The 23260-nt window shown below is 38.4% G+C and overlaps 1 pseudogene; it reads left to right on the top strand.

The window, feature by feature from the left end:
• The first annotated feature begins 10765 nt into the window (after positions 1–10765).
• On the top strand, positions 10766–23001 carry LOC145126866 (fructose-1,6-bisphosphatase, chloroplastic-like; annotated as a pseudogene).
• The last annotated feature ends 259 nt before the right edge of the window (positions 23002–23260 follow it).

Genomic DNA, 23260 nt, shown 5'->3' with positions numbered 1-23260 from the left:
TTGGATGGAAGTGTTAGTTGTGCAGTGAAGGTCAATGTTGAACATTTACATTTATGACCCCCCCCCCCTGTTTGCTTATGGGCCATTTATTAAGAGTTTGGTTGCCAATGTTGGGTATATTCTGAAACATCGGTTCATGAAGTTCGTGGTATATGCCTTGAAGGATTTGTAAGGTGGCAGTATACCTGAGTTGACATGGGAGTTGGATGCAACACGAGATTCTTGGATTGATCATTATTACACTCGAGGGAGCGGTGGGTTAGTGATGACTTGTCAGGAAGTCAAGTGTTTATTTGAGGTCATTTGGGCATGATTTCTATTGTTGAGATCGGTTGAAATTCATGAACAAGATGTTTTAGGTATTCATTAAGCATGGATTGGTGGTGATCATAGTCATGGACTAGGGGTAAGTACGACGAAAGGATGATCATCTGTCTTAGAGAATGGTTTCTATAGTTTAGACTGATGGGTTCTCGGTTTTGGGAGTATATTGTTGGAATTGGTTTATAGTTCTAGTTTTGAAATTCTCCTCGATTTGAATGGTTTTTGTTGTGAGTTGGGTCTTACAGTTAGGGAAGGGGGATAGTTGTCTAGTTGAGTGTTTTCAAGTTTTTGGGTTGTTTGTTGGCAGTTGTAGGGTTTCGGGTGGTCTCTTGAGTTTCTTCATGGATGCCTAGAAATCCAATTAGTTGGAGGGAGCTTATGGAATTTGTTGATGTTGTTTCTAGATATTCTGACCGAGACGGGTTTCGAGGACGAAATCTAGTTTAAGTGGGGGAGATTTGTAACACCAAGTTTTAGGATTTTTCTTAATTTAGGATTGTGGACCATAATTCGATCAAGTAAAGGATTTGGGCTTCAAGGAAATAAAGTTTAGACCTTATTGAATGTGGATAATATTGGTTATGAGATCTAAGTCCTTGATTTGTGTGTTGGAACCAAAGAGTAAAATGGGAAAAGTTATATATAGAGCGTCTTGCATGGCTTATGGTTTTACTTCGACATGTATTAAGCCCTCAGTAACTAGATAGAATTTTAGGGCTCCTCTATACCTTTATGTGTATATAAAGAAGGTCGAAAACAGAGTTGAAACAAAGAAGTTATGATTGTTTGAAGTTGAATTGGAAATTGGGAATTTTTGCCCTATGATGGGCGTAGGAAAACCCCTACGCTGAGCATAGGTGCTGAATTTTGGACGCGAGTTTAATGACCTACACTAAGCGTAGGTTATGCTACGTTTGGCGTAGCCGCTATAGACCAAAACAATAACCCTAAGGTTTTGATCCATATTTAAGGGCTCTAACTCGTTGAGATCATTCCTATGCTCAGCCTCCACTCTCCTAAAACGTTCCTTTGAAACCCTATCTACCAATTGTGAGTTTTAGAGCTTTTAGAGAGTTTTTTGTGCTCTTTAAAGGAAGAAAGTGTTTGTAGAACCAAGTGGGAAGCTTCACGGTGTGTCAATCTGAGATTTGCAAGCCAAGATTTATCTCTAGAATGTATAAAGCTTTCATCTTGATGCTTGTACATGTTAGATCTAGTATGGTTGTGAGTTTATGCATTTGTCCCCATAATCTTGGTCCTTGTGAGTACGGGTTACTGCAGACCATTTGAATGCATCTTTCCAATGTTTTTAAGGTTATAGAGTCAAAAAATGAGAACTTGGGCACTCTCATCCATCCATGCATGAGTTCTTGAGTAAAAGGTGATAGCATGGACTTAGGGTTTGGTTTTTTGCTCTTTTTGGCCATGCATAGGGATAAAGTCAAAGACTTTATCCATTAAGACATTCATTTACATCATATCTGGAAGTTTGAGGATTTGGCTTTCCGTATTACAAGCCTAATATAAGTTTTTGGGAAACAGGGGTTCTATGATGAACGTAGCCTTCTGTACGCTAAGCATAGCTCTACACTAAGCGTAGATCAATGTGCTACGTTGAGTGTAAGTCAACTGAGGGTTGGCCGTTGACTTTTTGACCGGTTTGACTTTTGGTCAACCATGTTGGGACTTAGTTTTGGGAAAGAAAAATGGTTTTTTGCCCAAAGAAGGTTTAATTGTGACCCTAGAACTTTTGAGAGTTAGTTATTACCTTAATTGTTAATTAGAGTTTTATTATGTATATGTTTAGCAAGAGGAGACTTGATATCGTCGGCTCGAGTGTGTGGTTTATCTTGTCTTCAGGATTGAGGTAAGTATTCTCACTATACTATGTAGGATGCTAACTGTCTTTTAGTGAAACATCACAAAAATCAAGGTTAAAAATTTCATTTTTATTATATTCAAAACACTATTGTAACTTGTTCAAAACATTGGAAAGCATTTCAAATAAAACAATTATCAGAGTTCAATCCCAAATATCACATTTTGCAGAAACCGCGGGTGTATGCGTTGCGATCGCCCCGAGCTCTTAATTTGAAAACTGGAGTACCTGAAACATAAATTGAAAACCGTAAGCACAAATCTTAGTAAGTTCCTAAATACCACATACCATACAATAAACATATAGTGGGCCCCGTCCGGCTTCGGACCCCGTCCGGCATCGGGGTGTTGGCCTCCCCTTCGGTCTATTTCAATCGGATACTGCCGAGCATATCTGGGTGCTGGCGTCCCCTTCCGTCTATTTCAACCGGATACTGGGTCTATTTCACCACCTACCACTACCACATAATAGCAAACTCAAATAATCACAGAACATCAACAAGTAGTGGCAAACCATACAATTATCACAAAGACAATCGTCTTACTATAAAAATCAACTAGTGGGCCGACATTGGTGCCTTCGACCCCCGAATTTTGCGAAGGGAGACTCACCTCGAATGCTAAAGTTCACTGCACGAAACCCCAGCTGCTGACCTAACGACTTCCCAACTAGCAATACCTAATCAACATCCGATTAGCAACTGAAATCCAAACTATGATCCATAATCCAAACTTGGGGTAAAATGACCATTTTACCCCTGGCCCATCAAGACTTACAACCAAGGCCCAAGCCCAGAACCAACAAGGCCCAAAACTATAAGATCCATAAAAGCCCAATAATGGCCCAATTTTCCAAATTGGGCCCAATCCCATATGGGTCTTATCCTAAGCTCATATTTTCCTCGAAGACAAATCAGGTCACCTCAAACACCTCTTGGGACAAACTTGGTCCAAAAGCATAAATCAAAAGTCAAAGTCAACGCCAAATTCAACGGTCCAGGTGACCCAACTCGCTGAGTTGGTCCTTCAACTCGCCGAGTTCTCATCAAACCACAGAATCGTGAAGAATCGATCCAGCTCGCCAAGTTCCCTTCAACTCGTTGATTTTTCCTTCCTGTTCATCAGAATCGGAACAACCCCAAACCAACTCGCTGAGTTATCATATGAACTCATCGAGTTCTTTAGTCAGCAAACCCACTTAATCTATTAAGCCACTTAATCAACAAGATAAGGCTTCAAATTGCAGATCTGGTCCCTTAAGGTTGTGTTGATGAGTAAAGTCTCCAACTTTACTCTTATGTAAGGCTAGAAGAAGCTCAAAAGCTCAAAATAAGCTAGAAGAAAGGCTAAATGGATGCATGGAGCCCTTAAGACCATAAAGTTGGCACCTTTATGCCAAAAGAACTTCCTTGGACCCTAGATCTGAAAGGGTTTGTCCAAATAGGACATCCAACTCCCAACAACCACTCCATTTGGACCAAAACATGCAAAAGAACCCTAAGAAGGAAATCTATGAATTCACAAAGCAAGGTTGAGACTTTTTAATAGCAAAGTGTCAAAAATGAAGCAAGGATTCGAGATCTAGCAGCTCCTACTTGTATCACCAACTCTCACCAAGCTTCCCTTCCTTCCAATCACTTCAAACACACCACAAAAACACTCAAAATGGCTCATAACATTCAAAAATGCCTTAGAGTTTTGAGGTTATGGTTTAGGACAATGGTGACTGGAAATGAAGCCAACACATGGGGTTAAGTTGTTTAAATAGGGTGCAAAACCCCGAAATTAGGGTTTCCCAAACCACGTCCAACACGTCGAGTTGGTCCTCTCCAACTCGTCGAGTTGGTCTTCAAAAATATGTGCGACCAACACTTCCAACACGTCGAGTTTCTTCCCCCAAACTCGACGAGTTGGCCTTTAGAAATGAGGTTTTATTTCCATAATTTACCTTCTAGATTCCGGATGTTACATTTGGATTCTTGCATTGGTATGTTGGGTTGGGCACGTTTGTATGTTGGGCTGGCCCGTTAGTATGTTGGGATGGGTCTGTTTGTATGATGGGATTGGCCCGTTTGTATGTTAGACAGAGCCCGTTTGTCACATTGGGCGGGGCCCGTTATGATTATAGGTGGGGCCTGATATATTAAAGGTTTGGCCCGTATGTGTAACGCCTGTGTTTCTAGGCTAGGAATTAATGATGATGTAATAGTCTAGGTTAACCTTTGAAACTCGTTTTGAAATAATAAAAATGTATTATTTGAGTATTATGTGTTTTATGCTTAATTGTGTGACTTAAATGAATTAAGGATAAAAATAAGCGTTAAAATAAAATATTAGATAAACCCAATATCCATGAAGGAAGTTGTAGTGGTCGTGACAAGGATTCCGGATATATAAAGAATGTCGAAATCCGAGTTATAACGAAGAAGTTATGACCTGTCGAAGTTTCGCGACAGAACCGGTACGACACTACATGACGTAAATAGTGAATTTACGATAGAGCGATTTTTAGCCTTAGCGATCTAAACAAAAGTCGTAGAATACGTTAAACCGAGAGCATGCATGAAAAGAACGTCTAAATATGACTTCGTATGAGGAAGTTCTGATTTTTCGAAGTTTCGACTTAGCAGTATGCAGCCCAAAGTTCGAATATGAGATCGAGTGATTTCTAGCCGAGACAATCCAAACGAGAATCGAAGATCTCGTTAATAGTAGTGCAACGGTAAAAAGACAGACGAAAACGGACGTCGGGTGAAGAAGTTATGAATTTATAACGGACTTTTCCTGTCCCGGCCTACTAAAAATATAATAATAAAAATAAAGTCAAAATTAGCCGACGGAGTGTAAACGAAAGTGTAGAGCATAATCTCACCTACGCGTGGATATAAAGAACATCGAAAACGGAGCTCGTATGCGAAAGATATAAATTTCTGAAGTTCGGGGAACAAACTTCAACATCTGTCAGACCTCACGATGTGAACAGGAGATTCACGACGTGAACTAGTGATTGACGTCTCCCAGAGCCTGACAGACTGACGTCGCGACTACAAACTGATCATGACCAAGTTCACGACGTGAACACTTGTGGTTCACGACGTGAATCCAGAAATTTCACCCTATAAATAGAAAGCAAGGGCAGCCGGTTTTGGTTGCTAATTTTTAAACCTATCTCCTACTTTTCTCATCTTTAAGCCCCCCCATACTGCCCCGAAGTCCCGGTATCATCCCGACACCCGAAGCAAGTCCCGAAGCCCCGAAGATCCCGAGGAAAAGAGTTTTCGAGCAGAAACTTTGCCCGCGAGAAGCCCGGTTTTTTAGAAAAACATCCCGGTTTCATCGAAGAATATTACTCTAAGAGCCGTAGTGCTTTCCGATCATCGTCATATCAAGTGAGTGTATAGTCATTTTCTTCTAACACATAGATATGAATTATTCGCTATAAAATACGTGCTACGTATTTATATATTATTTGTTTATTTGAAATGAGTATTGAATGAATGTCTTATACAGGTTTTAAGCTATATATATATATATATATATATATATATATATATATATATATATATATATATATATATATATATATATATATATATATATATATATATATTATCTACAAAAATTGTTGGGTATAACATGGGTAGATAGTTGAAGTGTGATGATATAAAATGATGAGAGGCCTCGATGTTGTTGTTGATCTAGCCATCTAGCGGAGTATGGATGACGACCACGGACTCTTTCTAGACAGTCCAGTGGAACGCTGGCAGGTTCGCAACCTGTAGGTGTTTGTAAACGATGTGTTCACCGGTGTACTCTACCCCCCTCATGGTTGCCTTTAGGACATTTATTGCTAAGGAACCCCCTTTGCAGTAGTGTCCATCCCGATGATGATCCTTAGGCTAGGTACCTTGTGATAGTTGTTTTAGGGACGTAAAGTGAGGATAACGGGAACGGGTAATCGGGTTATTGTTGGTTGATGAAATTAATATAAATTTTTATTGTGGGTTGAAAACCCTATATGCTCACCAGGCTCCCAAGCCTGACCCACTCAGTTTTTCTTTGTATTACAGGTAGTGGCACCAGAGCGTAAGTTGGATGACTTATCAAGATATTTTGGATTATAGGCCAGTAGTTGTAAATAACTGTTGTAAGGCTTATAATGTGTCGTTTATGCTTTTGGTCTGTATCGGAACATGACATCCTGAGATTTTGTTATATAATGAAAATACATTTCTTTAAGAAATGCTTTGATAATTTTTTTTTATCATATTTTGTTTTGGGAACAAATTCCGCAACTCTTTTAATCAAAGGATTACTCTGATTTTATTTTAAAAGCATAAATTAAATCGGTCTTTTCTGGCCGTGAAATTTGGGGATGTCACAGTTGGTATCAGAGCATTAGTTTAAGCGAACTAGGAATTTGTAAGATTTCTAGACTTAAACTTAGGATGCTAAGTGAAGATTGTGAGATGAGTGTCTGTTGTATTTTAGACACGAGCACTAGTATATTTTAGGAAAGATGCCTAAAATGTTTTTATGTGCTAAATGTTATATGTTTGCCATATATGATATTATTTTGTTCGGATCTACGGTTTGTTGCCAACCGGATCTGGAAACCTTATGTGTTTAGGATTCTAAGCGTAGGATTACGGTATTAGAACTAGCATGTAAACGTTTCGGAGTGATATGGATGGGTTAAATATCTATCATGAATGAGGATCTAAATTCACCTTATTCGGTGTATAGATCGAAAATGGAAAGAACTAGAAGCGGAGTTGGAAACGCAAACAAAAACAGGAATCAACCACCTGTAATTGAGCAAGTACATGTTGTAGCAGCAGCACCTGAGCCAATGACAATGGCTGGGGTACAAGCGATGATTCAAATGATGTTGGATCGTCAAATGGAAGAAACTATACGTCTGCTTCAGCAGAATCGTGAAGAACTTACAACACCAATTGAACAGCCCGAATTGAATGAAGGGCAGTCAGAAGGAGGAAACTTTAGTGGGATTGTTGGTCAAGCCAACCCACCGTTAGTTAGACGTAACAACCAGGATGGAGGAAACGACGGACGTGGATGCAAGTACAAAGATTTCATGGCATCCAAACCACCATGTCTATCCGGAAGCCCGACGTCGGTGGAAGTTATAAACTGGATCTCCGAAATGGAGACAATGTTCGAGAGTTGCAAATGCAGCAACAGACAGAAGACCGCTCTTGCGATTCCTCTGTTAAAATCTGGAGTATTGAGTTGGTGGAAGCTGTTAGCTGACTCGATGCCCAAGGGAGAAGCTAGCAAGATGTCTTGGGAAGACTTTGTGGTGCAACTGAAATTGCAATACTGCTCTGAGTAGGACCTTCTAGAAATCAATAATGAGTTTCAGAATTTGAAGAAGGGAAGAATGAGCGTTACTGAATACGCTGATAGTTTTTCGGAAAAGATGAAGCTTATTCCATATTTAGTTCCAACTTAACTCTCTAAGGTCAACAAGTTTGCCCACGGATTATCAGCGGACTTTGGTCCAATGGTTAAGCAAGCAACCACTTTGAAAGCCGCCATCTGGGCTGCTAAGAATGTTGAGACCCAGATCAGGGAGAAGGGCCCGGAGAGGACAGATGTTGATGAAAAAAGGAAGTTTGATGGACCTTCGAGGTCCAACAACAAAAAAATTAAATTCTCGAAGTCTAGTTCGAGAGGTAGAGGAGGCGAAGCGAAATGGTGCGACAAATGCAAGAAGAAGAATCATGGGAAATGTGACGGAGAAGTCACATGTTTTAAATGTGGAAAGACTGGGCACTATGCCAACGAATGCACCCTCATCAAGAAAATCTTCTATAGGTGTGGTGAGGAGGGGCACATCTCAAGGGACTGCCCGAAAAAGAAGGAGGCAGCAAAACCCAACATTCCACCAAAACCGAAGGCGAGAGCCTTTCAGATGACACTTGAAGCTGCGAAAGATGAAGCTGATGTCGCTTCAGGTACCTTTCTCGTAAACAAATTGCCTACCCAAATTTTATTTGATTCTGGAGCCAACTACTCCTTTATTTCCCATGAATTTGGTAGAAAACTAGCTTTGCCTATCCATAGACTGGATAATGCTCTATTAGTTAAAGTTGCTAGTGGAAAGTTTGTACCTGTTAGCCATCTTATGAAAAACATCTTCATCGACTAGAATGGGAATAAGTTCCACGAGGAATTATTGCCTATTGAGCTAAATGGTTTCGACATCGTGCTGGGAATGGATTGGCTTAGCGCCAATGATGCCGAAATATTGTGCAGGAAGAAGATAGTAAAAGTAAACCCGCCAGGGAAGGAATCATTTATGGTGTATGGGGACAAACACAAAGTAAATTCTGGGATTATTTCTCTAATGAAAGCCAGAACGTGTTTGGTCAAAGGATGTACATCATATTTGGCATTTGTGATTGATGCAAAGAAGGAGAAAAAGGAGATGCAGAGCATTCCTATTGTGTGTGATTATCCAGAAGTATTTCCCGAAGATTTTCCTAGATTACCGCCTGATCGACAAGTAGAATTCTGTATCGACTTGTTACCAGGAACGATGCCAATAGCAAAAGCACCTTACCGACTAGCGCCAACGGAGATGAAGGAGCTGATGATGCAACTTTAGGAGTTATTAAACAAAGGTTTCATTAGACCTAGTTCATTACCCTGGGGAGCTCCGGTGTTATTCGTAAAGAAAAAGGACGGGAGTATGAGGATGTGCATTGATTACAGAGAGTTGAATAAGGCAACGATAAAGAATAGATATTCATTGCCAAGGATTGATGACCTGTTCGATCAACTACAAGGTTCAAGCTATTTTTCAAAGATTGACCTAAGGTCAGGATATCATCAGCTGAAGGTGAGAGAGCAGGATATCGAGAAGACTGCATTCAGAACACGATATGGACACTACGAGTTTTTGGTTATGTCGTTTGGACTAACCAATGCTCCAGCAGCATTCATGGATTTAATGAACAGCGTTTGTAAACCGTTCCTTGATAAATATGTGATAGTGTTCATAGATGACATTCTGATTTACTCGAAAAGCCAAGAGGAGCATGGCAGACACTTGCGAGAAGTGTTGGAAGTCTTGAAAAAGGAGAAGCTATATGCCAAGTTCTCCACATGTGATTTTTGGATTCGAAAAGTCCAATTCTTGGGTCACGTGGTCAACCAAGAAGGTATAATGGTTGATCCAGCGAATATTGAAGTTGTGATGAAGTGGGAACAACCGAAAAGTCCCACGGAGATCCGAAGCTTTCTGCGATTAGCCGGATATTACTGAAGGTTTATCCAAGGCTTTTCTTCGATCGCTACTCCATTGACAGCTTTGACCCACAAAGGAGCTACTTATACTTGGAGTGATAAGCACAAAGAAGCATTCGAGTTGCTAAAGAAGAAGTTATGTGAAGCACCGATTCTTTCTCTACCCAATGGAGTTGAGGACTTCGTTGTCTATAGCGATGCGTCTGGGGTTGGGTTGGGTTGTGTTTTGACCCAAAGAGAAAAGGTGATAGCATATGCGTCTCGATAGCTGAAAGAGCATGAAAAGAACTACCCCACTTATGATTTGGAGTTAGCAGCGGTAGTATTTGCTCTAAAGATATGGAGGCATTACCTCTATGGCAAGAAGTGCAAACTTTTCACTGATCATAAGAGTCTCTAATATCTCTTTAATCAGAAAGAATTGAATATGAGGCAAAGACGCTGGCTAGAGTTACTTAAGGACTACGACTGTGAGATACTTTACCACCCCGGTAAATCAAATGTTGTCGCTGATGCTCTCAGTCGGAAAGTCAATATTGAAAGAAAAAGGCCAAGAGCGTTGAAAATAGAAGTTGTCTCGACAATTGTGGAGAGTATAAAGAAAGCTCAAGAAGAAGCTTCTGAGAAGAATGACCGAAAGGAAGAACGTTTGGGAAAAACGTTACTGTTCGGTATAAACAGTCACGGACTGAAGGTATTCCAAGATCGGATTTGGGTACCTAAAACAGGAGAAATAAGAGATCTTCTGATGGAAGAAGCTCACAAAACCATGTACTCGATTCATCCTGGTAGCATAAAAATATATAGGGAGCTAAAACCCTACTACTGGTGGCCGATGATGAAGCTTGATATCGCAAAGTATGTGGCCGAGTGTGTGACATGTGCTAGAGTTAAGGCACAACATCAGAAACCATATGGGAGTTTAGAACCTTTACCTGTACCTATGGGTAAATGGGAAGACATCGCTATGGATTTTGTCACTAAACTGCCCAGAACAAAGAAGGGTCACGACATGATTTGGGTGGTCGTGGATCGCTTCACTAAGAGAGCGCACTTCATAGCAGCCAATGAGAAATGGTCTATGGATAAGCTTGCGAATTCTTACGTGAAGGATATTGTGAGGCTTCACGGTGTTCCATTAATGATTGTATCGGATTTTGACAGCCGTTTCACCTCAAGGTTTTGGAGAAGTCTACAAGAGGAATTGGGTACGAAGATGTGTTTGAGTACAGCTTACCATCCACAGACTGATGGTCAGAGCGAACGAACGATACAAACACTTGAAGATATGCTGAGAGCATGTACCCTGGAGTTCCAAGGTAACTGGGATGAACATTTACCTTTTGTAGAATTTTCCTACAATAATAGTTTCCACTCGAGCATTAAGATGGCACCTTATCAAGCTTTGTACGGACAGAAGTGTCATACACCGTCTTGTTGGCTTGAGGCTGGGGAAAAGCAGTTTATGGGACCAGAGATAGTCCATCAAACTGCTGAAAAGCTTAAAATAATTAGGGAGAGAATGTTAGTTGCTCAGGATCGTCAAAAGAGCTATGCTGACAAGAAAAGATGACCGATGACATTTGAAGTTGGAGATTCAGTTTTGCTTAAAGTCTCACCGTGGAAGGGACTTATAAGGTTTGGTAAAAGGGGAAAGTTAAGTCCAATGTTTATCGGACCGTTTAAAGTTCTTCAAAGGATTGGGAACCAAGCTTACAAGCTAGAACTACCAGAAGAACTGAATGGTATTCATAACACTTTTCGTGTGTGTTATTTGAGGAAGTTCACGGGAGAAGTTCCCGACATAATTCCAATTTATGAATTAAGGTTTGATGAAAACAAGAGGTTAATTGAAGAACCAGAGGCAATCGTTGATCGTAAGACTAAGAAGTTGCGACGCAAGATGGTCGAATTAGAGCTTGTTCGTTGGAAACATACGAATGGGCCAAATCTCACCTGAGAAATGGAGAATGACATGATGAGTCGTTATCCGCATTTGTTGCTGATGTGTGATTCTGGGGACGGAATCATCCTAAGGGGGAGAGAATTGTAACGCCCGTGTTTCTAGGCTAGGCATTAATGATGATGTAATAGTCTAGGTTAACCTTTAAAACTCGTTTTGAAATAATAAAAATGTATTATTTGAGTATTATGTGTTTTATGCTTAATTGTGTGACTTAAATGAATTAAGGATAAAAATAAGCGTTAAAATAAAATATTAGATAAACCCAATATACATGAAGGAAGTTGTAGTGGTCGTGACAAGGATTCCGGATATATAAAGAATGCCGAAATCCGAGTTATAACGAAGAAGTTATGACCTGTCGAAGTTTCGCGACAGAACCGGTACGACACTATGTGACGTAAATAGTGAATTTACGATAGAGCAATTTTTAGCATTAGCGATCTAAACGAAAGTCGTAGAATACGTTAAACCGAGAGCATGCATGAAAAGAACGTCTAAATATGACTTCGTATGAGGAAGTTATGATTTTTCGAAGTTTCGACTTAGCAGTATGCAGCCCAAAGTTCGAATATGAGATCGAGTGATTTCTAGCCGAGACAATCTAAACGAGAATCGAAGATCTCGTTAATAGTAGTGCAACGGTAAAAAGACAGACGAAAACGGACGTCGGATGAAGAAGTTATGAATTTATAACGGACTTTTCCTGTCCCGGCCTACTAAAAATATAATAATAAAAATAAATTCAAAATTAGCCGACAGAGTCTAAACGAAAGTCGTAGAGCATAATCTCACCTACGCGTGGATATAAAGAACATCGAAAACAGAGCTCGTATGCGAAAGATATGAATTTCTGAAGTTCGGGGAACAAACTTCAACATCTGTCAGACCTCACGACGTGAACAGGAGATTCACGACGTGAACTAGTGATTGACGACTCCCAGAGCCTAACAGACTAACGTCGTGACTACGAACTGATCATGACCAAGTTCACGACGTGAACACATGTGGTTCACGACGTGAATCCAAAAATTTCACCCTATAAATAGAAAGCAAGGGCAACCGGTTTTGGTTGCTAATTTCTAAACCTCTCTCCTACTTTTCTCATCTTTAAGCCCCCCCATACTGCCCCGAAGTCCCGGTATCATCCCGACACCCGAAGCAAGTCCCGAAGCCCCGAAGATCCCGAGGAAAAGAGTTTTCGAGCAGAAACCTTGCCCGCGAGAAGCCCGGTTTTTGAGAAAAACATCTCGGTTTCATCGAAGAATATTACTCTAAGAGCCGTAGTGCTTTCCGATCATCGTCTTATCAAGTGAGTGTATAGTCATTTTCTTCTAACACATAGATATGAATTATTCGCTATAAAATATGTGCTACGTGTTTATATATTATTTATTTATTTGAAATGAGTTATTGAATGAATGTCTTATACAGGTTTTAAGCTGTGTGTGTGTGTGTGTATATATATATATATATATATATATATATATATATATATATATATATATATATATATATATATTATCTACAAAAATTGTTGGGTATAACATGGGTAGATAGTTGAAGTGTGATGATATAAAATGATGAGAGGCCTCGATGTTGTTGTTGATCTAGTCATCTAGAGGAGTATGGATGACGACCACGGACTCTTTCTAGACAGTCCAGTGGAACGCTGGCAGGTTCGCAACCTGTAGGTGTTTGTGAACGATGTGCTCACCGGTGTACTCTATCCCCCTCATGGTTGCCTTTAGGACATTTATTGCTAAGGAACCCCCTTTCCAGTAGTGTCCATCCCGATGATGATCCTTAGGCTAGGTCCCTTGTGACAGTTGTTTTAGGGACGTAAAGTGAGGATAACGGGAAAGGGTAATCGTGTGACATCCCCAAATTCGCGGCCAGAAAAGACCGATTCAATTTATGCTTTTAAAATAATTTCAGAGTAATCCTTTGAATTAAAAGAGTTGCGGAATTTGTTCCCAAAACAAAATATGATAAAATAAAATTTAACAAAGCATTTCTTAAAGAAATGTATTTTCATATATAACAAAACTCGGGATGTCATGTTCCGATACAGACCAAAAGCATAAATGGCACATTATAAGCCTTACAACAGTTATATACAACTACTAGCCTATAAACAAAATATATTCACAAGTTGTCCAACTTATGCTCTCGCGCCACTACCTGTAATGCAAATAAAACTGAGTGGGTCAGGCTTGGGAGCATGGTGAGCATATAGGGCTTTCAACCCACAATAATTAATTATATTTAATTTCACCAACCAACAATAACCCGATTACCCATTCCCATTATCCTCACTTTACGTCCCTAAAACAACAACTATCACAAGGGACCTAGTCTAAGGACTTTTCATCGGGATGGACATTACTGCAAAGGGGTTTCCTCGACAATAGATGTCCTAAAGGCAACCATGACGGGATAGAGTACACCGGTGAACACATCGTTCACAACACCTACAGGTTATGAACCTGCCAGCGTTCCACTGGACAGTCTAGAAGAGTCTGTGGTCGTCATCCATACTCCGCTAGATGACTAGATCAACAACAACATCGAGGCCTCTCATCATTTTTATTTCATCACACATCACTATCTACTCATGTTCTACCCAACATATTTGTAGATAAAATATACTTTTTTATATACAACTTAAAAACCTATATAACATATTCATTCAATACTTATACCACATAACAAATAGTATATAATCACATAGCACGTATTTCATAGAGTATAATTCATATATGTGTATTATAGAAGGCAACTACACACTTACTCATATCATATATCTAATACATTCATCAATACTTGTATTAAAATCATGTATATGAAAGAGAATATGCACTCACTTGATAAGACGATGCTCGGACAACACTACGGCTCTTAAAGCAGTATTCTTCGGTGAAACTGTGATCTCTTCACACACCGGGCTTCTCGCGGGCAGAGCTTCGGCTCGAAACTCTTTTCTTCTCGTGATCTTTGGTGCTTCAGGACTCGCTTCGGGTCTCGGGATGATACCGGAGCTTTGGGGGTATAACTTGCACGTAAATCGAGGTAATATGGAGTGAGAGGAAAGAAATTGGCAACCCTAAACGGCTGGCCTCGCTTTCTATTTATAGGAGACAGAAATTCTATGCTCACGTCGTGAGCCACAAGTGCTCACATCGTGAGCTCGATAGGTCACTGCGTTCGTCATGGCCACTTGCCCTGGAGGATGTCCATCACCAGCTCACGTCATGAACACTGTGCTCACGTCGTGAGCTCTGACACATGGGTTGAAGTTCGTGCCCCGAACTTCAGAAATTCATATCTTTCGCATACGAGCTCCGTTTTCGACGTTCTTTATATCCACGCGTAGGTGACATTATGCTCTACAATTCTCGTTTAGACTCCGTCGGGTAATTTTGAATTTAACTTTTATTATATAATTTTTAGTAGGCCGGGACAGGAAAACTCCGTTAGAAATTCATAACTCCTTTATCTAACGTCCGTTTTCGTCTGTCTTTTTACCGTTGCATTACCATTGATGAGATCTTCGATTCTCGTTTAGATTGTTTCGGCTAGAAATCACTCGATCTCATATTCGAACTTTGGGTTGCATACCGCTAAGTCGAAACTTCGAAAAATCATAACTTCCTCATACGAAGTCAGATTTAAACGTTCTTTTTATGCACGCTCTCGGTTTAACTTGTTATACGACTATCGTTTAGATCACTAAGGCTAAATATTGCTCTATCGTAAATTCACTATTTACGTCACATAGTGTCGTACCGGTTCTGTCGCGAAACTTCGACCGGTCATAACTTCTTCGTTATAAGTCGGATTTCGGCATTCTTTATATATTCGGAAACCTTGTCACGACCACTAAAACTTCCTTAATAGATACCGGGCTTATCTAATATTTTACATTATCGCTTATTTTTATCCTTAATTCATTTAAATCACACAATTAAGCAATAAACACATAATACTCAAATAATACATTCTTATTATTTCAAAACGAGTTACAAAGGTTAACCTAGACTGTTACACCATCATTAATGTCTAGCCTAGAAACACGGGCGTTACAAATCAGGTTATTGTTGGTTGATGAAATTAATATAATTATTTATTGTGGGTTGAAAACCCTATATGCTCACCAGACTCCCAAGCCTGACCCACTCAGTTTTTCTTTGTATTACAGGTAGTGGCACCAGAGCGTAAGTTGGATGACTTATCAAGATATTTTGGATTATAGGCAAGTAGTTGTAAATAACTGTTGTAAGGCTTATAATGTGCCGTTTATGCTTTTGGCCTGTATCGGAACATGACATCCCAAGATTTTGTTATATAATGAAAATAGATTTCTTTAAGAAATGCTTTGATAAATTTTTTTATCATATTTTGTTTTGGAACAAATTCCGCAACTCTTTTAATCAAAGGATTACTTTGATTTTATTTTAAAATCATAAATTAAATCGGTCTTTTCTGGCCGTGAAATTTGGGGATGTCACAGTATGGGTATGTGGTATTTTGGGGAACTCACTAAGCTTTGTGCTTACCGTTTGTGGTTTAAACATTTTTAGGTACTTCCAGTTCCAAAGGGAAGGGTCTGATTTGACTGCACAAAATCCCCTGATGACTTTTTTGCATTGATTATTATTATTTTACTCTAATGTTGGAAAGATACATTTTTCTCTGATTGGTTTAAAAATGAAATTTTTATTGGTACTTTTGGGACGTTATAATTATGGTGTTTGATCCTCTTGATGGATCATCCAACATTGATGTTGTTGTTTCTATCGGTTCTATTTTTAGAATCTACAGTCCAAACGACGAGTGTCTCCCTCCACTGTAAATTTCCGATCAACTTGACTTTTCAGGTCAACCAAATTCTAATCAAAAACAAATATTGATCAAAATTCCTCAAGTCTCTAAAAAGTTTGTATAAAACATTATAAGATTGTATATATATATATATATATATATATATATATATATATATATATATATATGCAGCTGGACACCTTGGAACAGAGGTGCATTGTGAATCGTATGCCAGCCCGTAAACAACCTTCTGGCAGTCGGTAGTGCATGTACTCAAGCTCCATCATCTTCATGCTCTCCATAGGCACCAACATTTATGCATTCACTTTAGACCCAATGTATGATGAGTTTGTTCTGACTCAAGAAAAGATCTAAATCCCGAAACCGGGTAAGATTTACTCGTTTAACGAAGGAAACTACCAAGTATGGGATGATATGCTCAAGAAATACATGGATGACCAAAAGGACCCTGGTCCTACCATAAAGCCTTACTCTACTAGGTATATTGGTAGCTTGGTTGGTGATTTCCATCAGGCACTTTTATACAAACGAATTTATGGGTACCCTCGGGACAAAAAGAGCAAGAACGGGAAGCTTATGCTCTTGTAATAGTGTGTTCTGGTGAGTTACTTGGTTGAACAGGCCGACATAAAGGGGTTCGATGGGCATCAACAAGTACTTAACATACAACCGATTGAGGTTTGTAAATTGAAAAACAATCATACATACGTTTATTTTGACTGTTGAATTAGTCAAACACTCACCAATTTGTTTCTTTCTTATAATTTTGACTTTTTAATTAGTCAAACACTCACCAAATCAGTTAATAAATATCATAAATACAAAACTTCAAGAATGGTCTTTGTTGTATGGAAAAGACGCTTTTACTCTCACATGTTTTGACTTAACAGAAAAAATTAACGGAGTTAGCCAAAAGGACCAACCATTAAAAGTTTTTAAACCATAAGGACCAAAATTGATAACCTAAAAGGTTATGTTAGGGTGCAAAGTCATGCTTGGATGTGGAGTTTTAGGTTTTACCCTCTTGTATGTGTAAATGGGTTGAGTCTTTCCTATAAATAGGAAGTGAGTGACTCCCATTATGTAAGGAACCATTTGGAGTGTTAGACTAGAGAGAGAAATTGTGTACAAACCCATTTGTATATCCTTTCTAGATCTAATATGAGCTTACACAGATTTATTTACTCCTTGTGTTCTTGATTTTACATGATGATTCACTAAATCTTTTCTAATTCCGCACATGCCATCATAATCAACACCACTACAATTGGTATCAGAGCGGGTGTTCTTGATTGGATCAAGAATTGATCCTTGATGGCTTTCATGATTTGGTGATTCATTTTTTGATCTTTGATCTTTGTGTTTTAGAGAGTTTTTGGATTCAACAAATCGAATTCATCTTTGATTCTATTCAAAATTCGATTTTCTTCACTAGAATTCAAGTGATTTTTGCTTTATCTCTCTAGAAAACCCATTCAAAATCACTTTCTCTCTCTAGAAAACCCAAGTTCATATCATTTGATTCGAAAGAAAAGAAGCAATTATGGAGAAATGGATGATACAGAGTGAAGATTTTCAAAGTGAATGTACTTTTGAATATCTTCTTTATAGCTTGACTGTTGGATTGAAAAGTGAAAGGGATATCGTTGTAAATGGAGAAAAAAAATGAAGTTGGAGAATTAATTAGTTGTCCAATGTATCAAACCAAAGATTTGTTTGATCGTTTGATTACAACATATCAAAAGAGACGAAGAAATAAGAAAGAATGAGAAGTCATAAAAGGAATTCCTCGTGTTGAATGCAAATATGGAAGCAATAAACTTGAATATTATGCAGATTGTCGTGAAGCTCGGGAAGGTGTTCCTGATGATGATCATGATGTTCAAGAAAAAGGAGTTCAAGTTGATTCTCAAGATGAAAAAGTTTTTTGCTCGATTGGAGTTCAAACCGATGATATTTTGTGTTCTTGTGATTCGTTTGAAGGAATGATTCCTTATCGGAAGCCGATGATCCAAGAAAATCACAAGTATCAAACTCCAAAAGATTTGATTCAAACTCACAAAGTTGAAGTTGTGGAAAGTGGGTTTGTTCATGAAATCAAGTCTTCAAGATGCAAAAACATGAGAAAGAAAAAGGAGAAGAAGATTAAACGGAAGAACAAGCGGGTTTATTCACAAAACTCGTTGAATGTTGTTGTGAATCCGAATTCCGTGAAGCAAATTTGGGTTCCAAAGCAACAATCTCCAAAGGTTGCATTGAATTTGAAGTCAAAACCCAAAAGTGTTGGTGGTTCTTTTGAAGATGTTCTTGGTTTGATGAAGAACACGAAGAACGAGTTGTACATCTCGCACAATGGGTGGTACAATGTTCAAATTGGAGATTTTCTTGTTCCAACAAAAGAACAAATATCTTCTAAATTTGATTCGTTCGTTGCAAATGGATCTCAATTCGTCAAAAAGGTATCTCAAATTCTCAAATGGATTCCAAAACGTTCTTAATTTCGATTCATACGTTGCGTTTTTCATTTTTGATCGATTTGCCTCATTGGATCAAATCCGTTTCAACCCCGTTGATTGATCCAATTATTTTTTTTAAGATCAAAACATCAAAATTTAAAATCATTTTCTAAATTCATTTACTGTTCGTCATGGTTTCAGCCCAATAATTCGAAATCCAGTTGTGATAAAATCACTGTTCATTGAATTAGTTCAGTCCAATTGGTATGATCTGTTACTGTTCACGATTTTTTTTTCAGATCGTTATTGTCTTCCCGATACTCAACTTTTTACTTTATTCTTCAAATCTCAGTTGAAATTCAAAATCGATTCTAGTCTCTTCTCAATCGTTTGATTTGAGTCTCACATGTTTGATTGGCATTTTTGAGTCGAACTAATTTGACTGATGTCGATTTCGATATTGAAAGTTCATATTGCTTGGATTATCCTTGAATCTTAATTTAAGTCTAAGTCAAAATTGAAGTTGTTATCAATGGTATTGAGTTCAAGTAGACAATTGAGTTTTGAATGATAATAGTTGTTCACGTTAGGATCGATTTGTGATTGTTCTCTTGGAATCGATTCAAAACAGAAGTCAAACTTGAAAAAGTCAAAATCAGATTTGGAAGAGTCAATAGTTTGATATCTGTGTTTTGGGCTGATAAATGAAATCAAAGAGCTGTTTAGTAATTTCGAAGGTTTGGAGTAGGTTGGAGTTGATTGATGAGCGAATGGAGTCAAGAAATCGATGTTGGTTAACAATGGCTTGATAACGAACAAGATGAAGCAATTTGATTTTTGATTTCGAAAGTTGATTTGTTAAAAAGCGAAGTCGATATTTGGAGTTGATGTATTGATGTCGATGACTGATTGTGAAAAGCGAAGACTGGAATATTGAGATCGACTTGGGAGATTTTGATTTTGAAGTCGATGATTGAAGAACGAACTGGGAGTGGGTTGCTATTGATTTTGGAATGAATAACGAAAGATTGAGTTTGGTTTGTTGTTACTATTTTGATAACGAAATGTCGATGTTTATGGATTTTGATGTGTATATCGATTGTTGACTGAGAAACGAAAAATCGATTGGAAAACTTGATTGGGAAGTCGATGATTTTGGAATCGATACTTGATGTTCTTAAAGGATTCGTTAGCAACGGGTTGAAGACTAGATTGTTTGATAACGAATGGAAAACATAATTTGGGTTGTTAACTGAAATCGAAAGATGATATTGGGTCTGAAATTTCAAAAGTTTGAGTTTATGATTCGTTAGTTTGGGATCTGTTGGATTTTGGGGTCCCTGTATCACAAAGCGAAGTTATTGATAACGAATCGGGAAGTGATGAAAATTTCGAAAGTTTCTACTGGGTGTTGACTAACGAAAGTTTTTGGTGTCGACTGCTTGGCTGGAACTAACGAAAGTTTGTAATTTTCGACATTTCAAACAAAAAGTTTCGTTAAAATGGAGGCGTGGATTTGGTGATTGAATCTAACGAACAGGAAGGAAAGAAATTTTCGTTAAAATGGTGCTTTGTGATTTCGTTACGTGGTTCACGTGTTCATGAATTGGGGAAGAAGAAAACATAAAAGTTTCGAAAGTAGTCCATAAAGTTTCGACAGTTTACCACATTTCACCCACTTTTGACATTTGGGGTAATTTTCGACAGTTTGGATGTGAAGAATGCAGAAGTTTCGAAATGAGTCCCTCAAGTTTCGAAAAGTTGGCAGCAAATACCCAACTTCGAAATTGGACTAATTTTCTGGAAATTGAAGAATGTTCATTTCTGGTCCCTGCAGTGTGTGCGAATTTACGCTTTATGCCCAGTTTCACAAATGGGATAGAGTTTCGCATATTTGGCTGTTTTAGGCGCAATGGGTCCCTGCAGAATTCAGAAAATGACAATTTCTACCCGGATTTTGGAAAATCTTGCAACTTTCACCCAAAAAGTCAAAAATTTTCACAAATTGGAAATTTTTTGAGGCTTTTTCATGATTGTTTTTATGTGCAAGATTTTTGGTGATTCATTTTTGGTACACATCAAGGGGGAGTATTGTGAAGATTAATCCTCGAGCGCTTCTCACCCTTAATGGGTTTTATAATCACTTTTTGATTATAAAATGGGGGAGAATGATGGGTATTCGAAGCGACTTTTTCGGATATTCATTTGCGGATTTGAAGACCGGTGATTACTTCGAGGGGGAGTTTGATCTTGATCGCGCTAGCTCGTTGGAGACTGATGTCGGGACATCCAATCCTAACTTTGAGGGGGAGAATGTTAGGGTGCAAAGTCATGCTTGGATGTGGAGTCTTAGGTTTTACCCTCTTGTATGTGTAAATGGGTTGAGTCTTTCCTATAAATAGGAAGTGAGTGACTCCCATTATGTAAGGAACCATTTTGAGTGTTAGACTAGAGAGAGAAATTGTGTACAAACCCATTTGTATATCCTTTCTAGATCTAATATGAGCTTACACAAATTTATTTACTCCTTCTGTTCTTGAGTTTACATGATGATTCACTAGATCTTTTCTAATTCCGCACATGTCATCATAATCAACACCACTACATGTTAAGAACTTAACTCGGTTTTTTTACACACCACAATGACCATTTTTGAAGATTTGTCTTTTTTTTTATAAAAACTTAGAATTATTTAAACAAAACATGAGTACCCTTAACAACAATGTTTTTTAAAATTTTATTTTACAAACTCATTAAAATAGTATTACGAAGAACTCTATCATTTACTTTTTTGAATTTGGATAAAAAAATTCATTATATTTTATAAAAAGTAATATTTCTTAAAAATAAAATATAAACACTAAAGAAACTTATTTAAAAATATATTTTTTTTACAAAGTCACTATTATAATGAGTAGAAGTATTCCATAATTTCTTATATATATTTTTTTGTTTTTATAAAAATAAAAATTAAAAAAAATACTTTTTTTTTAATTTTTTTATGACTATGCTAATTTTATAGAGAACTAAATTCTAAAAACTTTAGTTTGTTCAAAATTTCTTTTCAAGGAAAAAAATATGACAAAAAAATGAAGTGAGCGAGAATAAAAAAAGGCTACAACCAATGAATTGGTGGCAAATGTCAAGATCTGGTGCTAAGAGTGGAAGACATGAGTATGCGCATAACGAAGCGTGTACATTGTTGATCTTTGTTCAATTGCCTGATTTAACCCCTAAATTTTGCCCTACCTTTTGAAACTTTCGAAAAATTTGAGATAATTACCAAAAAAAACCATTATTGAATTTAACAAAAAAAATCAATGGATTTATTTTAGCCACACGATTTTCAAATGTAACAGTCGAGATATGTTCTCGCAATTCTTACCCATTTTTGAGTTACTATATTTTTCCCTACATGTATGTATGTATGTATAAGTAGCTTCATGTAACATCCCGTTTAAATAAAATAAAATTAATAAATTAATAAATAATAAACCCTAAAACCCCGAGATGTATTTTTTTATTTTTCTTTTAGCCCTAAATCCGAAATAATTTATCAAAGGGTTAGCGCAAGGAGTTAAATGTTATAAATTCTATAAATCGGGGGTTAAAGTGTAACTTTTGGACTAGTTATGAATAGAATTGTGGAAGTTGGGGGGGGGGGGGGTAATTTTTGGGCTTAATCTGAAAATGTTTGTGGCAGGGGCCTAAAAGTGAAAAAAAGGACTTAAGTTTGAAAGATGGAGGCAGGACTAAAACCCGACACCCCCTCCCTTGCCTCTCGTCTTTTATACTACTACAAACCCTAACCCTAATAATGTTAGCAACTACCACCTTATCCCTCCACATCTCCAGCCGCCGCCATCACCAATGTCGTTGATTTGAACCACCGAGCGACCACCGCTGCTCCTGTTGCCGACGAAGACGAGGCCGAAGTCGTGACAGTCGGGAAATGGGAAGAATGGAAACTCGTGGCCGCTATTGCCTTTCTCCAGTAAAGGCGCAACCCCTCCCACCTTTTCTATTTTCTTCTGTTGCTACATTACGTCCCGTCGTCGCCGCTGCGAGCGGCTGTCCCTTTTTGCTATTGTTTCTCCGACTGTCGCGTGCCACTACGAGGGTGGTTGTATTTGTGTGTAATTTTGCATGTGTGTGTGCGTGTTTCAGTTGTATGTTGTCGTATTGATGTTGCTTGGCCGGAAAAACCGAAGAAAATCCACCACCACCACCACCGTGAGGTGGTGGCTGCCACCATCTTAGTGGTTGTATTAGGCACTAGCGTGTTCTTTTTGGTGCTAGTGTGTGCATGTATGATGTAGGATATTTTATGTGTGTTTGGTTGTTGGATTGATCACTCGAGAACCACCACGGCCTCCGTGAGTGGGTGTTTGCCTCCATGGACTGCCACCGACCACCACTGCCCGAGGTGGCAATGGCTGGTGTCTGACTTACTAAACACTAAATGACCTAAGCATCTAGCCTTAGACCGAGTGGCACGTGTTTGGGTTGGAAATCCTAA

The sequence above is a fragment of the Lactuca virosa genome, chromosome 7 (genome assembly GCF_052849685.1).
Source record: "Lactuca virosa cultivar CGN04683 chromosome 7, Lactuca_virosa_CGN04683_v6, whole genome shotgun sequence".
NCBI classification, from domain to species: domain Eukaryota; kingdom Viridiplantae; phylum Streptophyta; class Magnoliopsida; order Asterales; family Asteraceae; genus Lactuca; species Lactuca virosa.
Note: the sequence above shows the minus strand (reverse complement) of the source record. Positions and strands in the feature narration are given on the sequence as shown.